This window comes from Grampus griseus (assembly GCF_964374135.1).
Source record: "Grampus griseus genome assembly, chromosome: 9".
NCBI lineage: Eukaryota > Metazoa > Chordata > Mammalia > Artiodactyla > Delphinidae > Grampus > Grampus griseus.
This window is the reverse complement of record NC_139003.1, coordinates 75,117,140-75,133,937: the sequence shown is the minus strand read 5'-3', so window position 1 is coordinate 75,133,937 and position 16,798 is coordinate 75,117,140. Positions and strand designations below refer to the sequence as shown.

The window sequence follows — 16,798 nt, the reverse complement described above, 5'->3', positions numbered from 1 at the left end:
TTACCAGTGGCAGAAAGTATTTATCAATGGAAACTTCTTCAGTTTATTAACAATGTAGATTAAATTTTGTAGCTGATTTGCCTTAGCATTAAAATGCTGAGGATTTTGAATGTTATTGTCTTACTAGCAAAGTAAATAGGAGTGAGTACATTGGAGACAATTTTTTTTTTTTAACTGATTTAGAGAGCAATCAAGTAAGTCCTTTGCTTGTACAGAAATGGCTAAAAACAACAATAGAGCTTGCTTTCTCTGCCAGGGGATTTTTAAAAAAAAATTTTAATTTTAATTTCACTTATCTATTTTTGGCTGTGTTGGGTCTTCGTTACTGCATGCGGGCTTCTCTTCATTGCGGTGTGCGGGCTTCTCATTGCGGTGGCTTCTCTTGTTGTGGAGCATGGGCTCTAAGGCATGTGGGCTCAGTAGTTGTGGCTCGCGGGCTCTAGAGCGCAGGCTCAGTAGCTGTGGCACACGGGCTTAGTTGCTCCGCGGCACGTGGGATCTTCCTGGATCAGGGATCGAACCTGTGTCCCCTGCGTTGGCAGGCAGATTCTTATCCATTGCGCTACTGGGGAAGCCCTGCCCAGGGAGATTTGCCGGAAATCTATGTCACAATTTTGTTCTAACTGAACCTTGGAACTGTGTTGTAGTTTTCCTTATCTGGACTGTTCCACTGTCTGAATAGGCTTTGGGAGAGGGCAGAGAAGGCACCTTCGTGATCCACATGCCCAGCACCTATAGGAGGGTCAAGAGGTGGTACTGGTGACAGTGAATTGAATGCCGCGGACCAGCCCTTGCCAGTGAGCCTGCTGGACTTCTGGGTGGAGTTCTTTGTGCTTAGCAGTCATTGCATTCCATCCCATCATCATGTGGGCACCTGAGGCAGGCATACCCACATATGCAGCAGTGACCTTTATACCTGCTGTGCAAGGCATGTTGGGAGCCCGGTGCAGAAGAATGCTTATGGCAGCACTCTGAGATGGATCAATGGGCTTGCAGCAGCTAAACAGGGGAGCAGGCCCAGGGGGTGATTTGATGCGTGGTAGGATGGCCCAACTCTGACGGGGAGCAAAGCTGGGTGGGACCATTTCAGGAAGGGGCATTGTTGAGTTTGGTTCAGACCAAGCCTAGCTGCTGATTACCCAAGTCACAAGGGAATGTGGAAGGAATGTTGCTTTTCTGCATTCAGATACCCCCCAGTTGGGGAAGATTATAGCAGTGCTTCACAGAGTTTGAGGTCCCGTGCATCCAGAATGAAGAGAAGATTGCACTGAGTACCAGTGATAGTGTTGTACTTTTTGTTCCAGATATAAAAGATACAGCACATGAAGACTTGGCTTCACTCTGGAGGTATAAGCTTTAAAAAAAAAATTTCCCTCCCTCCTTGGGGGTGAGGGTGGGTGTGAAAATTGTTTTGACTTTGGAAGACGGTGGCTGACTTTGGTTGGAAGAGTCACTGGTATCTTGGGGAACCTTGGTGTGCCCCTATATGATTTTGTAAATAGCGCCGATTTCCTTTTTGTTATGTTGTGGGCTTTGGGCATGGGAGAGGTAACAGGAAAGTTGCTGACGCTGGGGAACTGAGCGGATGGTGGTTTAATTCGTTTTCCATTACTTTTTTAAATTATGAGAATTTGTGTATTTTCCAGCTTTTTCTAGCTTAAACTTCCTCATGATTTAGCTCTTGGCCTTGATTAGAATTGTACGTAGCCAAAACATATTTGAATGAAAGAGAAAAAATAGTGGGATATCATAGTTAATATTTTTCCAGGAAGGATCCGTTAAAAGAGACTGTGGTGCCTAAGCTCAAATGTCTTTGTTTCTTGCTTCCTTAAAATTAAAAAAAAAAAAAAAAAAGGAAATAAAATGAACAACTTATTTCCGTATTAGAATCTTATGTTTAGCATATAAATGGGGTAGAGCATGTATAAAAATTACTGTGGTTTTAAATATATCTTACTTTAAATGGCCATTTAAAAGCTAGTGCTGCCTTTTAAAAGCTGTTAAGTATAGAATAGGATGGTGCCATGACTAGCCATGTGCCCATTAGCCAGGGCATAAGACCCTGTTGTCTCAGGACGGTAAAAGCTGTTTCTAATGCTAAATATTTTAACAGGTATGCCCTTGGTTTATCAGTGGTGGTACAGGTGAGTCTTGTGAATTAGGGAAATTTCTCAAACATGCATAGCCCTGAGATTCTGAATGTTAGGAAACTTTCACGGCTGGTAAAGAATCATAGGCAAGGTTATCTTTGCAGTGCTCGGTTTAAGATCAGTAATGCATGACTGCTTAAGTGGTTGTAGCCAATGAGATTTTTCTTGATTTCACGTTGTTTTCTCAGTACGGTTTGAGAAAGTTTTCTCACTTTTCTTTCTCACTTTATTAGAATTTTAAAAAAATGTTGATAAGTAGCTTCTGTGTGGCTGTCCATGATAACAAGGAAGACGTTATGAAAACGTGACATGTGCCTGGAGCCAGTGGGAACTGAGAAACTTGGCTTCTGTTTCTGGTTTCCTTTTGATTTGTGTGATGACTTACATTCTCTGTTCACGCCAAATGCCATTATAATAAACTAACAGGAGGCATATTTTGTTCTGAGTTTTGCATTCTGCTTGAAATAAATGAGTTACCAGCTAAGGTTTAAAAATATATTTTGGAATTGCAGAGAGCTGGGCTTTTCCCTGTAAGGAACTTGACTTGTATTTCTTTTCTGTAGTATGGTAGTTCAGTTGCTTTTGCACGTGTACCTCTTTTGGGCAGTCAGCAAGAGGGACATGATCTTTGCCGTACTTTGAAATGCTTTTGTGAGCCACACTATTGTAGTTCATGTGTTGTTATAGGTCTGGGATTTTGTATTAAAGTGAAGCTGTTGAGCCACCTTGATATATATTTTGAAGCAACTCCATTTTAATAGTCTTTAGCAGCATTCAGACAGCAACTTTTCTAGCAGTAACTAATTTTGAAAAGTGAATTATCCATTCAGGAACGCTGGTGGTTGGTTTCGTCTGGGAGGAAGGAGAGAGTCTGTGCTATTCTTAGCTGAGTTTCCTTTATCAACTGTTGACTCTGATTCAAGCTTCTAGAGTCATAAGACAGGAGGTGGCAGTGTGGGAGCAGTGACCAAGGGATAGGATTGGCATTTTTATTTTTAAAAATTTTTATTGAGTTATAATTTACATACCATACAATTCACTTGCTTTACTTGTGCAATTCAGTGATTTTTGGTATATTTACAGAGTTGTGTAACAGTCACCACAGGCATAGAAGTTTTTGTTGTTGTTTGTTTGGTTTTTGTTTTTGTTTTTTTTTTGGCCACATGGCATGTGGGATCTTAGTTCCCCGACCAGGGATTGAACCCGTGACCCCTGCATTGGAAGTGTGAAGTCTTAACCGTTGGACTGCCAGGGAAGTCCCTGGATTGGCATGTTTACTTAAGATCTCTGCCCCATAAATCTGATGTTTACAAATGGGCTTTGACTACAGAGTTTTGCTTGAAAGCTGGTTGCAAACAGTTTTCGGTGTTCTATTAAAATTTATCATGGTCTGAAATTGCTGTTTGGTAAGTATTTGGTAAATAAACACAGCTATAATAAATATCAATACAGTATAGGAATTTTGTTTCCCTGAAGGGGAGTCCATAGTACATAAATTATGTGTTTGAGAGAATTATGCTGAGGCCATTTAACTTGATTAGGAAAAGGTTTGAAATTATGGAATTATTGTTTCCTCAAACTAAACTTTGAAATGAAAAAAAAAAATCCTGTTAAAAATCTAGTGGAACTCTAAGCTGAACGAGGCCTGAGTCCTTAGAATATCGGCCATTATCACTTAGTTGTTTAGGATGTTGATTCCATTGTCATTATGATGTTTCAGTTCTCTATCGCAGCCCTCTGAAAACTGGTGGCTCGGAACAACAGCAACTTACTTTTTCCTGTGGTCATATGGGTCTGTTAGGTGGTAAGTTCTCTTCCACGTGGTATCATTTTGAGTCATTTACTAAGCTGGGCTAAAAGGTCCAAGAAGACTTCACTCACATGTCTGGCCTCTTGGTGCTTATCCAGGTCATCTTTCTCTACTCGGTATCTCATCACTCAGTAGTGGCCCCTGGCTGGCTACCGCAAGTGAAATCAGAAGCTGCGGGGCCTCTTAAAGGCTAGATGCAGAATTGGCACGTTGTTGCTTTTAATCCCATTCTACTGATAAAGGCAGGCCACGAGGCCAGGACAGGTTCAAGGGGGATGTGGAAATAGCTTCCCTCTCTTAATGGTGGAGTGGCATGCATGTACACAGAGGAGGAATTGATGGTGGCCATCTTTGTAGATCTTCCACAAATTGAAGGAGGGGAGTGTTTAGGCTTGAAAATACTTAGAACATAAAATACCTGAAAATAGCATTTAGCGCTAGAAATGGGGAGCCAGTCCCCTTGTAATATGCTGGTAAGAGAGCATGGTGTTAACTTTTGAGGTAACGAGTAGTGGTCAGTCTCTGTTTATTTCTACAGAACAGCTAATAGGGTTTGCTGATGGATTGGATGAGAGGTGTGAGAAGAGGAAAGGATGACAAGGTTTTTTGACCAGAACAACTGGTTGGAAGGTGGTGCCATTGACCCAGATGGAGAGTATTGTGAGACAAACAGGTTCTTGGGTGGAAGTCAGGAGCTTTACTTTTGGCATATTTTGTTTCTAATGCCTATTAGAAATGTAAATGATGACGTCAAGCAGGTAGTTGGATATATTGGTCTGGAGCCCAGGAGAAGGTAGGAAGCGGAGGTGAGCATCAGAGGCTTCATTAGCTTGTAGTATTGAAATCATGGAACTGGACAAGATCATCAAGGAACTGAGCCTGGAGCTCTAGGAGGAAGGAAGGACCAGCAGAGGAGAGGGAAGGAGGTCAGTGATTAGCGGAAGTCAAGCACAGCGAACTGTTTCTGGGAGAGAAGTGAAGAAAGCCTGTGGAGAAGGAAAGTAATCAACTGTGTAGAGTATCACTGAGAGTTTGTGCTTTAGATGGATGAAAAAGTGAGTGGGAGCGGTGTTAAGTCTCAGCCTTCTGGCTGTGCTGTAAATAAATGGAGAGCGATTTACAAATCGCTGTATTCCAGGAGCAACCTGGAATACAGCCTTTCATCCAGAATTCATTTATTAGGCTCTTGGTTTTTTTTTTTTTTTATATTCCAGAAACATCTATAAGTATGTTCTATTTATAAGTTGCTAGAGATGGAAGCGGCTCCTAAGGTTAGTAGATCCTCCTCTTGTTCAGTGGACAAGACTTGTTGGTAACAGTTGACCTACCCTCTGGCGTCTGTTTTCACCCTTCTGGTGACTGTGAGCTCACTTTCCTGTGGACAACCCATTCTGCTTTTTATTAGTACATATTTGGTTCCAAAACAGTGCAAAGTCCAGTGCTTCTATGCGCTTGTCTAAATACTTGATTAAAGACAAGCAAAGGCTGAAACTAATGGCCACAATATTTTTGAATATTATGGGCGAGGTTTAAAATACTTTAATCACTTTGTTATTTTACTATACTTGAATAAAGCATTCCGTCCATTTTATTAATAAAATTTAAGTTATAAGAAATATAAGAAACCCTTGAAGTGCCCTAAATTCTCTCATTTTTGCATATTAAAAAATCTGGTCCTTGGTAAAGTAGCCTCCTTCTCAAATTATGAATGCTGTCTTTGGCCACAGGAGTCACCGAAACAAGGTGATAGGTTAGAGCACTTCGTTTTGAGACAGGTGACTTGGTCTGAATAACTTTTAAGACTTTCTTTGTCTATGCAAGTCCTTTAATTAATAGAATGCTACCTTCAGAATGTGTTAAACACCTACTATTTTAAGAGAGAAAACTAATAAAAATGAGATAGCACAATAGGGTTTTTTAAAAATGGTATTAGTTGCTTTACCAAAGGATTTTCCGTAAAGCCCTGGGAGAAGAAGTGACTTGCCCATGGCACTGCAGGTGATTAGTAGAACCCATTTCCAGGTCCTGTGACTCTGCCCTGTCTTCATTTCTCCCATTTAAAGTTGTCAAATCCTCAAAAAGTAGCTTACACAGCAGCCTGATCTTGTTTGCAGTGGCAAGTTGGAGCAGAGATGTCCTGTTTCTTGCTTTCTCTGAAGAAAAAAGAAATCTTGTTTGGCTTCTTTGAAGGGTTGATTTATTGTCTTCCTGCAGGAAAAAGACAGGTACAGGTAGTCTGGAATCCGGGGCTTACTGCAGAATAAAAATATCCGGACATCCTGTTTTAAGACAGAAAATGAGACTACTTTTTCCTTGAAGGTTTTTTTGTTTTGTTTTTTTAAGCAGCTTCATCTTAGTATAAATGAATTGCAGGGAAGTTGGAGGGGGCCTAAGGAGATATGAGAGTAGAACAGAGGGCATGAGGAGGTAGATGCCATGGCTTTATCCTAGGCAGGTGATTGTGATTCACAGCATGTGTTTTAGATGGCAGAGGAGGTAGAGGTGTCCTGTGTGGAGTCCATGGTGCCTGGTTGTCCCGCCTTGTTACCAAGTTTAGTAGGATCCTGCCTTGCGGAAAGAAGTCTCTTAAACTTGGAATACTAAGGATTGGGAGAGAGTAGGAGGGGGAAATCGTACTGAAACATATATATATATATATTTTTTTTTTGCGGTACGCGGGCCTCTCACTGTTGTGGCCTCTCCCGTTGCGGAGCACAGGCTCCGGACGTGCAGGCTCAGCGGCCATGGCCCACGGGCCCAGCCGCTCCGAGGCGTGTGGGATCCTCCCGGACCGGGGCATGAACCCGTGTCCCCTGCATTGGCAGGTGGACTCTCAACCACTGCGCCACCAGGGAAGCCCGTACTGAAACATCTTGATGAGGAGCCCTGATGCTTGCCTCATGTGCTCTTGTTGAACTGAAGGGTGTAGCCAGAAGAATGTTACATCTGGGTTTGAATCCCAGCTCTGCTTTCTGAATTCATGATGATAAATGTTTAAGGATGAGGAAATCAAATCTGGGAGGTTAGAATGGAAAGGATGCCTCATAGGATCCTGGGGATGTGTATAAAGCATCAATAGAGCATCACCCAGTAGTCACTCCCATGGCAGCTGTTACATTTTTTCCTCTTGAGATTCAAATGTGAAGGCTGGATGTATATTACATTTGGTGGTGATAACAGAAATATGAAAAATTTTTGTTCTGTTTGGGATGTGGGCTCATAAAAGTAGAAATCTTTGGGTGGTGTCTTTTTGTTTTTATCTTCATTGAGTATGTATTACTTAAAAAAAATTAAGGTATAACCTAGGTATGATAGAGTATATGAATATTAAACATTTTGATGAATTCTTAACAAATGTATACATGTAAATTAATTCGAAACACATGAATTATGAAAATGTGAAAATATTTGTTCTTTAATCCTCCCTATCCCCATGTATTTCACATGGCTTATAGCTGGTAACTTGGTATATTAGTTTTCAGAAATTTTTCTGTGCATGTATCCACACTTTTTAATTTAATAATCAAATCATACTGTTTATTTTTTGTGCTTTTACTAAATAATGTATCCTGAAGAATCTTCAGTGTAGGTGCAAATAGTTCACTCTCCTTAAACCAAGTTGCATTGCAACAATATAAATAGTTGCAACAATTTAAATGTTCTTTTCATAGTGATTTCAGTGGAGCATAAGTATATGTATGTCATAGGACTCTTGGTTGGATATATATATATTTTTAATAAATGTATTTATTTTTGGCTGAGTTGGGTCTTTGTTGCTATGTGCGGGCTTTCTCTAGTTGTGGCGAGCGGGGGCTACTCTTCGTTGCTATGCGCGGACTTCTCATTGCAGTGGCTTCTCTTGTTGCAGAGCACGGGCTCTAGGTGCATGGGCTTCAGTAGTTGTGGCGCGGGCTTCAGTAGTTGTGGCACGTGGGCTCTAGAGCGCAGGCTCAGTAGTTGAGGTGCACAGGCTTATTTGCTCTGTGGCATGTGGGATCTTCCCGGACCAGGGCTCGAACCCGTGTTGCCTGCATTGGCAGGTGTATTCTTAACCACTGCACCACCAGGGAAGCTTGGTTGGATATTTCTCTAAGGTAAATTCTTAGACTGAAAATTGCTACGTCAAAAGACATGCACATTTAAATTTGGAAGTGCTCTGCCGAAAACGTAAGTTTACTTTTATTTTTATTTTTATTTTTTGCGGTACGCGGGCCTCTCACTGTTGTGGCCTCTCCCGTTAAGGAGCACAGGCTCCGGACGCACAGGCCCAGCGGCCATGGCTCACGGGCCCAGCCGCTCCGCGGCATGTGGGATCTTCCCGGACTGGGGCGCGAACCCGTGTCCCCTGTATCGGCAGGCGGACTCTCAACCACTGCACCACCAGGGAAGCCCATAAAACGGTCTTTTCAAGCATGGAGGACTGTATCATTCTAGGAACAGCCTTATTCTTTCTACTATGGATGTTCTGCTGACTCTCACAAGTTTAGGTCCCGATTCATTTGTGTCCCTTGCATGTAAAAATTAAGTCAAAAGCTATAAAGATTAAATTCTGAAAACTTAAAGTTCGAATACCTGAAGTTTATGTTCTCTTATACTTACCACCTTGAATTTTGGATCTTACCTCAGAAACTAACAATACTTACTTGCAGTGGGAGCTTTACTAAATAATATTTTGAGGAGAAATTTAAGAATTAGTTTTCAAAGCAAAATAAGCAAAGACAACAAAAAACAACAACAACAAAAAGAATTAGTTTTCAAAACAAAGTTCTACTCAGCTTGCCACTGGAGCTGGGCAGATGATGATTGGCGAGCTTATTTAAGAAAACCTATGATGATGATAGAGTTCTTTCCAGTGATCCCCAAATGTTTACTACTTTTTTAAACTCAGCTGTTCTTACAAAAATGGAGAAGCTCTTGCTTTTCTTTGGAGAGATAAGTGTGGTTGAAAATTTTAATTTCTGTATTTTTGGTGTGCAAATTTACCTATTTCTGCATTGTTTTTGAGTTTCAGAAGTGAATTCATTCCTTATGGCTTATAAAATATTTTTAGTTTAACAAGCATAGATGGAGCACCTGTGCTTGTAGGCAGTTCGATACTAGGTGTCAGGGGCTAGAAAGGTGAATAAGATACTTGTTCTAAAGAAAAGTACATGGAGTATAGTGACTTGTACTTTGTTCTGTGTCCATCCCTGAGTGATACTTTTGTTTTCAGCACTAACAGTGGCTCACAGTGCCAGTGATCCCAGAGGTGGATTAATATCTCTGCAGGTAGAGAAGTGGTAAATACATCATGAGGTATATATGGGATGCCCCAGAAACACAGGAGGCGCATTGGGCTTAGCTGAGTGTTGGTGCAGCCAGCCAGGCATAGGTTCAGAGAGCAAGGCATGTGAAGGCAACTGAGGCTAACTGTGCAGTGGGGATGGGAAAGGCAGAAGAGACAGCAGGAGGCAAGGCATGTAAGTGTGAAATACCCTGGTGTGTGCGGGGGAATGGCAAGCTGTTCGGAATTAGAGAGGCCCGAGTGTGAGGCAGGATTGTGGTGGAGCCTGAGCCCAGAGGGGCAGCAAGGGCACCCTGTGTTCTGCTGGGCTCAGGAGATCTGATTCTTCATGCATTTAACTTTAGGGGTTCACTCAGTTTAGTTAATGTCATTTAGCAGATGGTTATTTGGGATCATCTCATGCAAGACTTGATGCTTGGGTTAATTTGGGGATCTGCTCACCAGCGATTATGTTCAGCTGCTTTTACCTCTTAAGTGCTTCCTGGAAACGGCTGTGCCCCAGAACGTTACATGGGGCATGGAGCTGTTCCCAGGACACCCTCTGACAGGGTGACTAGGGTAAATCGTGAGAGGCCTAGGAACCCTGTAGTAAGGCTGACTGAGCCTGTGCCGCTTTTTTTTTTTTTTTTTTTTTTTTTTTCTGTGCCGCTTTTTTAAGGTCAGTTATGACAGCCATAGTTTTAGTCAATGGTAATGATCAAACCACCTGGTATTATTTGATTTTATTAAGACATCTCAAATGATATAATGAACCTTTGGAGGAAAATGAGACCCTTCTATGTGCACACACTATTTTTTTTTTTTTTAAGCAAGGCAAGAAAAATTTATTTTTTAATTGTAATTTTTATTTTTTGGCCATGCCCCGTGGCCTGTGGGACTTTTAATTCCCCAGTCAGGGATCGAACTGGGCCCTCTGCACTGAGAGCGTGGAGTCCTAACCACAGGATTGCCAGGGAATTCCCAGGAAAATTTAAACATAAAAAAATGTTCTCTGCCCTGTGGCCTCCCCTCTCCCCGCACTGTGCATTGTGTATCTGCATTAGGCATTGACCAAACCTCCCCCATCAGCAGAAATACCTGCTCAGCCATAAAGAGCAACATTCTCCGAGCGTCAACAAGACAACTCCTAGATCTTCCATTTCTTTCTTAGATCTACTAATTTTTTATTGACGTGTACTTAGTCTTCTATTTTTTTGTCAGTTTAGATGATATCTCCCTCCCTCCCTAGACTAAAATGATGAGATCAATGTTCTTGTATTACCTTTTACCTTCTTTACCCATTTCTCTCCCAGTTTTTTACTTTTATAATTTTTTTAAAATTGAAGTATAGTTGATTTACAATGTTAATTTCTACTGTACGGCAAAGTGATTCAGTTATACATATACATTATTTTTTATATTCTTTTCCATTATGGTTTATCACAGGATACTGAATATAGTTCCCTGTGCTATACAGTAGGACCTTACAGTTTATCCATTCTATATATAATAGTGTGCATCTGCTAATCCCAACCTCCCACTCCATCCCCCACCCCCACCCCCTTGGCAACCACAAGTCTGTTCTCTGTCTGTGAGCCTGTTTCGTAGGTAGGTTCATTTGTGTCATAGTTTAGATCCCACTGTGCACACACTATTAACTGAGCAAAATTAGGGGCAGCAGTACACAAACTGTTGGGAGGGTCAGTGGTATCTTGCTTCGAATCACACAGACGTCAGTTAGAATCCTTGCTCCTCTCTGTGATCCCAGGCAAACTGATGCTACTCTGGATTTCTCCGCTTATCTGTAAATAGGGGCAATAAAACTTATTGCACGAGGTTGTTGGGAATTAAACGGTAATGTTTGTAAAGGACTTCTTGGAGTATCTGACACCTAAGTGGTGGTGTCTCATATTAGTAAACTTGTGTATTTACAAGTGGAGATTGAAAATAAGAGTTGAGTGTATCTACTCCTGCTTAATCCCATAGTTTGCTCTCACATGTACAGATACATAGCAATGTTTCACACTTCTTTGTAGAGTATGAGTTATGCATTGTGAATAAGTTAAGAATTTGTATTAAAAAAAAGTTTGTACTTTATGTCTGGATATGTAGGTCTTAGCATCCCTAAAATGTGTCTAGTTAGGAAATTCTCTTAAGAGAGATCATATTATTTAAAAAAAAAAAGACTAGGAGATAAAGAACTCCTGTTAATCTCAAAAAGGTAGACAACATACTACAAAAATGTACAAAGGATAAGCAGCAGTTCAGAAGGGGTTATCTGAAAGGCCAGTCTACTTAGGAAAAGATACCCTATCTCACTAGTCATTAGGCAAATGCCAATTGTAATGGCATTTTTGCCTATCAAGTTGGGAAAAATGAACAAGATTGGTAATACCTGGTGTTGGCGAGAGTGTGTAGGAATGGGCACTCAAACGGCTAGAATGTAAATTGGCAAAGACTTCTTGGCGTGCCATTTGGGAGTATCTGTTAGAACTTAAAACGTGAATACCCTTCAAGTATTATGGAACACAACCTAGTCTTCGTAGTTTTGTGTGGTCTGTAAGCATAGTTTTAATCAACAGTATTGTAAAGGAGTTGAAATCACTAGGCAGGACTTGGTGAAAAGGTCTTTGGGTGGGAGTCCAAAATACATGCAGATAAACTTTTAGGTTTTGTTATATCACTCATTATATTTTAATAGGTATTAGGTAATCTGGAACTTTCACCATTGTCTACTTTCCAAGCAAAGAGGATCCCTAGCCTTAATTTGACTGTCTGGAACATTTTGAATTTACTCATTTTTGAGCTTTAGAGGGTAGATTTTTATAAAAAATAAATTTATTTATTTATTTTTGGCTGCATTGGGTCTTCCTTGCTGCCTGCAGGCTTTCTCTAGTTGCAGCGAGCAGGGGCTACTCTTTCTGTGGCGCACGGGCTTCTCACTGCGGTGGCTTCTCTTGTGGAGCATGGGCTCTAGGCGCACCGGCTTCAGTAGTTGTGGCACGTAGGCTCAGTAGTTGTGCCTCTTGGTCTCTAGAGCGCAGGCTCAGTAGTTGTGGCGCACAGGCTTACTTGCTCCTCGGCATGTGGGATCTTCCCGGACCAGGTCTCGAACCCATGTCCCCTGCACTGACAGGCAGATTCTTAGCCACTGTACCACCAAGGAAGCCCAATTTTTAAATAAAAAAAAAAAAATTTATTGGAGTAATTGCTTTACAATGTTGTGTTAGTTTCTGCTGTACAATGAAGTGAATCAGCTATGTGTATACCTATATCCCCTGGCTCTTGGACCTCCCTCCCACTCCCCCCATCCCACCCATCTAGGTCATCACAGAGCACCAAGCTGAACTCCCTGTGCTATATGGCAGGTTCCCACTAGCTATTTGTTTTACACATGGCAGTGTATATATGTCAATCCTAATCTCGCAATTCATCCCACCCTCCCCTTCCCCACCTGTGTCCACATGTCCGTTCTCTACGTCTGTGTCTCAATTCCTGCCCTGCAAATAGGTTCATCTGTACCATTTTTCTAGATTCTACATATATGTGTTAATATACAGTATTTGTTTTTCTCTTTCTGGCTTATTCACTCTGTATAGCAGACTCTAGGTCCATCCACATCTCTACAAATGACCCAGTTTCGTTCCTTTTTATGGCTAATATTCCATTGTATATATATGTACCGCATCATCTTTATCCATTCATCTGTCATTGGACATTTAGGTTGTTTCCATGTCCTGACTATTGTAAACTGTGCTGCAATGAACATTGGGGTACATGTGTCCTTCTGAATTATGGTTTTCTCAGGGTATATGCCCAGTAGTGGGATTGCTGGGTCATGTGGTAGTTCTATTTTTAGTTTTTAAGGAACCTCCATACTGTTCTCCATAGTGGCTGTATCAATTTACATTCCCACCAACAGTGCAAGAGGGTTCCCTTTTCTCCACACCCTCTCCAGCATTTATTGTTTCTGGATTTTTTTTTTCTTTTTTTTTTTTTTCTTCTTGTTTCTAGATTTTTTGATGATGGCCATTCTGACAGGTGTGAGGTGATACCTCATTGTAGTTTTGATTTGCGTTTCTCTAATAGTGATGTTGAACAGCTTTTCATGTGCTTCTTGGCCATCTGTATATCTTCTTTGGTGAAATGTCTATTTAGGTCTCTTGCCCAGTTTTTAATTGGGTTGTTTGTTTTTTTGATATTGAGCTCCGTGAGCTGTTTGTATATTTTGGAGATTAATCCTTTGTCAGTTGCTTCGTTTGCAAATATTTTCTCCCCTTCCGAGGGTTGTCTTTTCATCTTGTTTATGGTTTCCTTTGCTGTGCAAAAGCTTTTAAGTTTCATTAGGGCCCATTTGTTTATTTTTGTTTTTATTTTCATTACTCTAGGAGGTGGGTCAAAAAAGAACTTGTTGTGGTTTATGTCAAAGTGTTTTTCCTATGTTTTCCTCTCAGAGTTTTATAGTGTCCCATCTTACATTTAGGTCTTTAATCCATTTGGAGTTTATTTTTGTTTATGGTGTTAGGTGGTGTTCTAATTTCATTCTCTTATATGTAGCTGTCCATTTTTCCCAGCACCACTTATTGAAGAGGCTGTCTTTTCTCCATTGTATGTTCTTGCCTCCTTTGTCATAAATTAGGTGACCATATGTGCGTGGGTTTATCTCTGGGCTTTCTATCCTGTACCATTGATCTATATTTCTTGTTTTGTACCAATACCATACAATTCCATTAAAAAAAAGGCAAGTAAAAAAAAAAAATCTGCAAAAGTGCACTAAAGCAAAGCACAGTAAAACAAACAAACAAAAATCCATTGGTCTCTCTTGCATTTTTATCCCGAAGTATTGGGAAACTGTCAAAGTTCAAGGTGGTAGATATTTTTGCTGAAATTCTGATTTTTACTTAAAAGCTTAAATTCAGTCATTGGCAACAAATGCTGTTAGTTTTTCTTGAATTAACTGGTTGATGTTGTTCTCTTTTGAGAAAATGTCCGCCAGACATTCAATCTTAAATAACCACAGTTAGTGTATAGCTCTTTCAAGTAAAAATGGCGCTCTGTGAAATGTGGCTGGTTCACTCTTACACAGTGCTTTTTCTGCAGACAACCATGTTAGGTAGCCCAAGTGCTTCATGTGTACTGCCCTTCTCTTCACATAGATATTAACAGGATGTGTACTCAAGGGTTATTTAAGAAAATTAATAATTTTTACTGTTTCTTTAAGGACATTTAAAAATGAAATGAATTAACTTTTACTGCAAGTGCCGGTGAAGAATACAATGATTATGCGTACCACAGGTTAGTGCCATGGCCTTGATTCATGCTAAGGTGCCAGCCAGTTTACCCACCATTGTTTTCGCACCATCAGGGCAAATGTCGACACGGTGAAAGACCCAAATAACATCTTAGTAGTATTATAGGAATAGTTTTGACTTCTTGTACCTCTTTGAAAATGTCTCAGGGACCGCCCCCCCCCTCCCCGCAACCAGGAGTCCACATGCTGTATGTTGGGAATTGCTGCTCTACGGTAATGTGATGTTTGAAATTATTTGGATTAGGTATTCCTGTGAATGTGTATTTACATCATAACACAACAGATGGCAAGAGCAACTGAGGATTTTATTCAACTCCATGGCATGTTAGCCTTGAGAGGGAATTTTACACAAGTCAGTTTGTGAAAAGCAGGTGTGGGAAGAGAAAAAAAAATGGAAAAAAAATATAAGAAACTAAACACAAAAGAGAAATCTAGGTGTATAAGAGACAAATAGTTAGGGAGCATTTCAACGTGCATGAGCAAAATGAAGTGAGTTTGGGCGTTTGGGCAGCCACAGTTAGGCTTTAAGTTCCTCAAACCAAAGTGAACCCTACATGATGAGTACAAGTCTTGCCTAAGAAAATGAATGGCCTTCAGTACCTTCAGTATGATAACCTTTGGTTATTCCTAAAATGTTAGAGAAAACTAACTAGAATCTAAGAGCACCATCAAAGTTTCATTTGACAGTTTAGATGTTTTGAGGCTGGAAGCTTGTGCTGATTCATTGTATTTGTAAGGATGACCAAGTAAAGAGTCAAGCCTCTGACACATTTCAGCCAGCTTTCCTTGCCCTATGTAAGTTAGTTAAATTTAGAAAATAACTAGTTTTGTTCCTATCGCAGGAGAAGGAGTTTTCTTCTCTCAGGCAGTGATTTTTTTTTTAAATTTAATTAATTAATTTATTTTTGGCTGCGTTGGGTCTTTGTTGCTGCACGTGGGCTTTCTCCGCGTGTGGGGGATACTCTTTGTTGCGGTGCTCAGGCTTCTCATTGTGGTGGCTTCTCTTGTTGCAGAGCACGGGCTCTAGGCGTGCGGGCTTCAGTAGTTGTGGCGCGCAGGCTCAGTAGTTGTGGCTCACGGGCTCTAGAGCGCAGGCTTTGTAGCTGTGGTGTATGGGCTTAGTTGCTCTGCGGCATGTGGGATCTTCCCAGACCAGGGCTCGAACCTGTGTCCCCTGCATTGGCAGGTGGATTCTTAACCACTGCACCACCAGGGAAGCCCCTAGGCAATGATTCTTTTCTTTTCAAGAATTAAATACAACAATGACCTTTCAAGGTATTTCACAAGTCTTTTCCATTTCTTATATTTTTATTGGTTTGAGAAAGCTTGGTAGCTTGCCATTAAGTTTTCTTTTTTAAATGGCTTTGTTTTGCTGATCTTGGCAGTTTTTAAATGATCCATTCAACAAATTGTTGAGTGTTTATTACATTCCAGCTACTGCTTTAGGTTCTTGGGAGACAGAAGTGAACAGAAGACAAGAACTTGCTCTTGTGAAGCTTAGGGTCTAGGACTGCGCCTGCCCACTAGGGCAGCCACTGGCCACATGTGGCTATCAAGCAGTCGAAATGTGGCTAGTCCAAACTGAGATGTCTGTGTAAAATACACACTGGATTTTGAAGACTTGGTTCAAAAAGAGAATATAAAATATCTGATGGATATTATAATTTAACTATAGGTAAATTATAATGTAATATAATGTATATTTTCAGTTTGTGGAAAAACAGGTGTGGGAAGAGAAAAATAACAACTGGAAAAAATGTTCCTGTTTAATCTTAGATCTGTTGGTGAGTGGTATGCACACTAAAATCAAATGTATCTTAAACTATTTTTCTTTGAGATACTGTATTGTATACAGAGCACCCACAAGGATCGAGCAAAACTTGTTTTTTCTATGGTAATTTAAAAAGCTGGAAGATTAAAAAAAAAACCATAGTATACATGGCAAAGTTTAAACCATTAAAATGATTGAAATGATCTTTTTCTCCTTCCCCAAATGCACCCACTTTGTAGTTTCTTGTGGTTTTGTTGTGTTGGGGAGGAGACTTGTATACATACACAAGAATCTATGATTGCATACTTTTTAGAAAAGTATAGTTTAGTTCTGCCCCTTACCATTTTGAAGTTTTAAAGAACAGTTTTAAAGGTGCTTTGGAAGCTGGGAGGGGGGAAAATCATGATAATATAGTATGTTCAATACTATTAAAATAGTGGAGTGTTGAGTCAGGAGTAAAGTATATTTACTCATATCTGGGCTGCAGATTCAT

At 40.5% G+C, this 16,798-nt stretch overlaps 1 protein-coding gene across 1 annotated transcript in view; it reads left to right on the top strand.

The window, feature by feature from the left end:
- Positions 1-16,798, top strand: part of IGF2BP3 (insulin like growth factor 2 mRNA binding protein 3) — a gene marked incomplete at its 5' end in the record, with an annotated part of 136,526 nt that overhangs the window by 4,235 nt on the left and 115,493 nt on the right. The gene's annotated exons all lie outside the window — the stretch shown is intronic.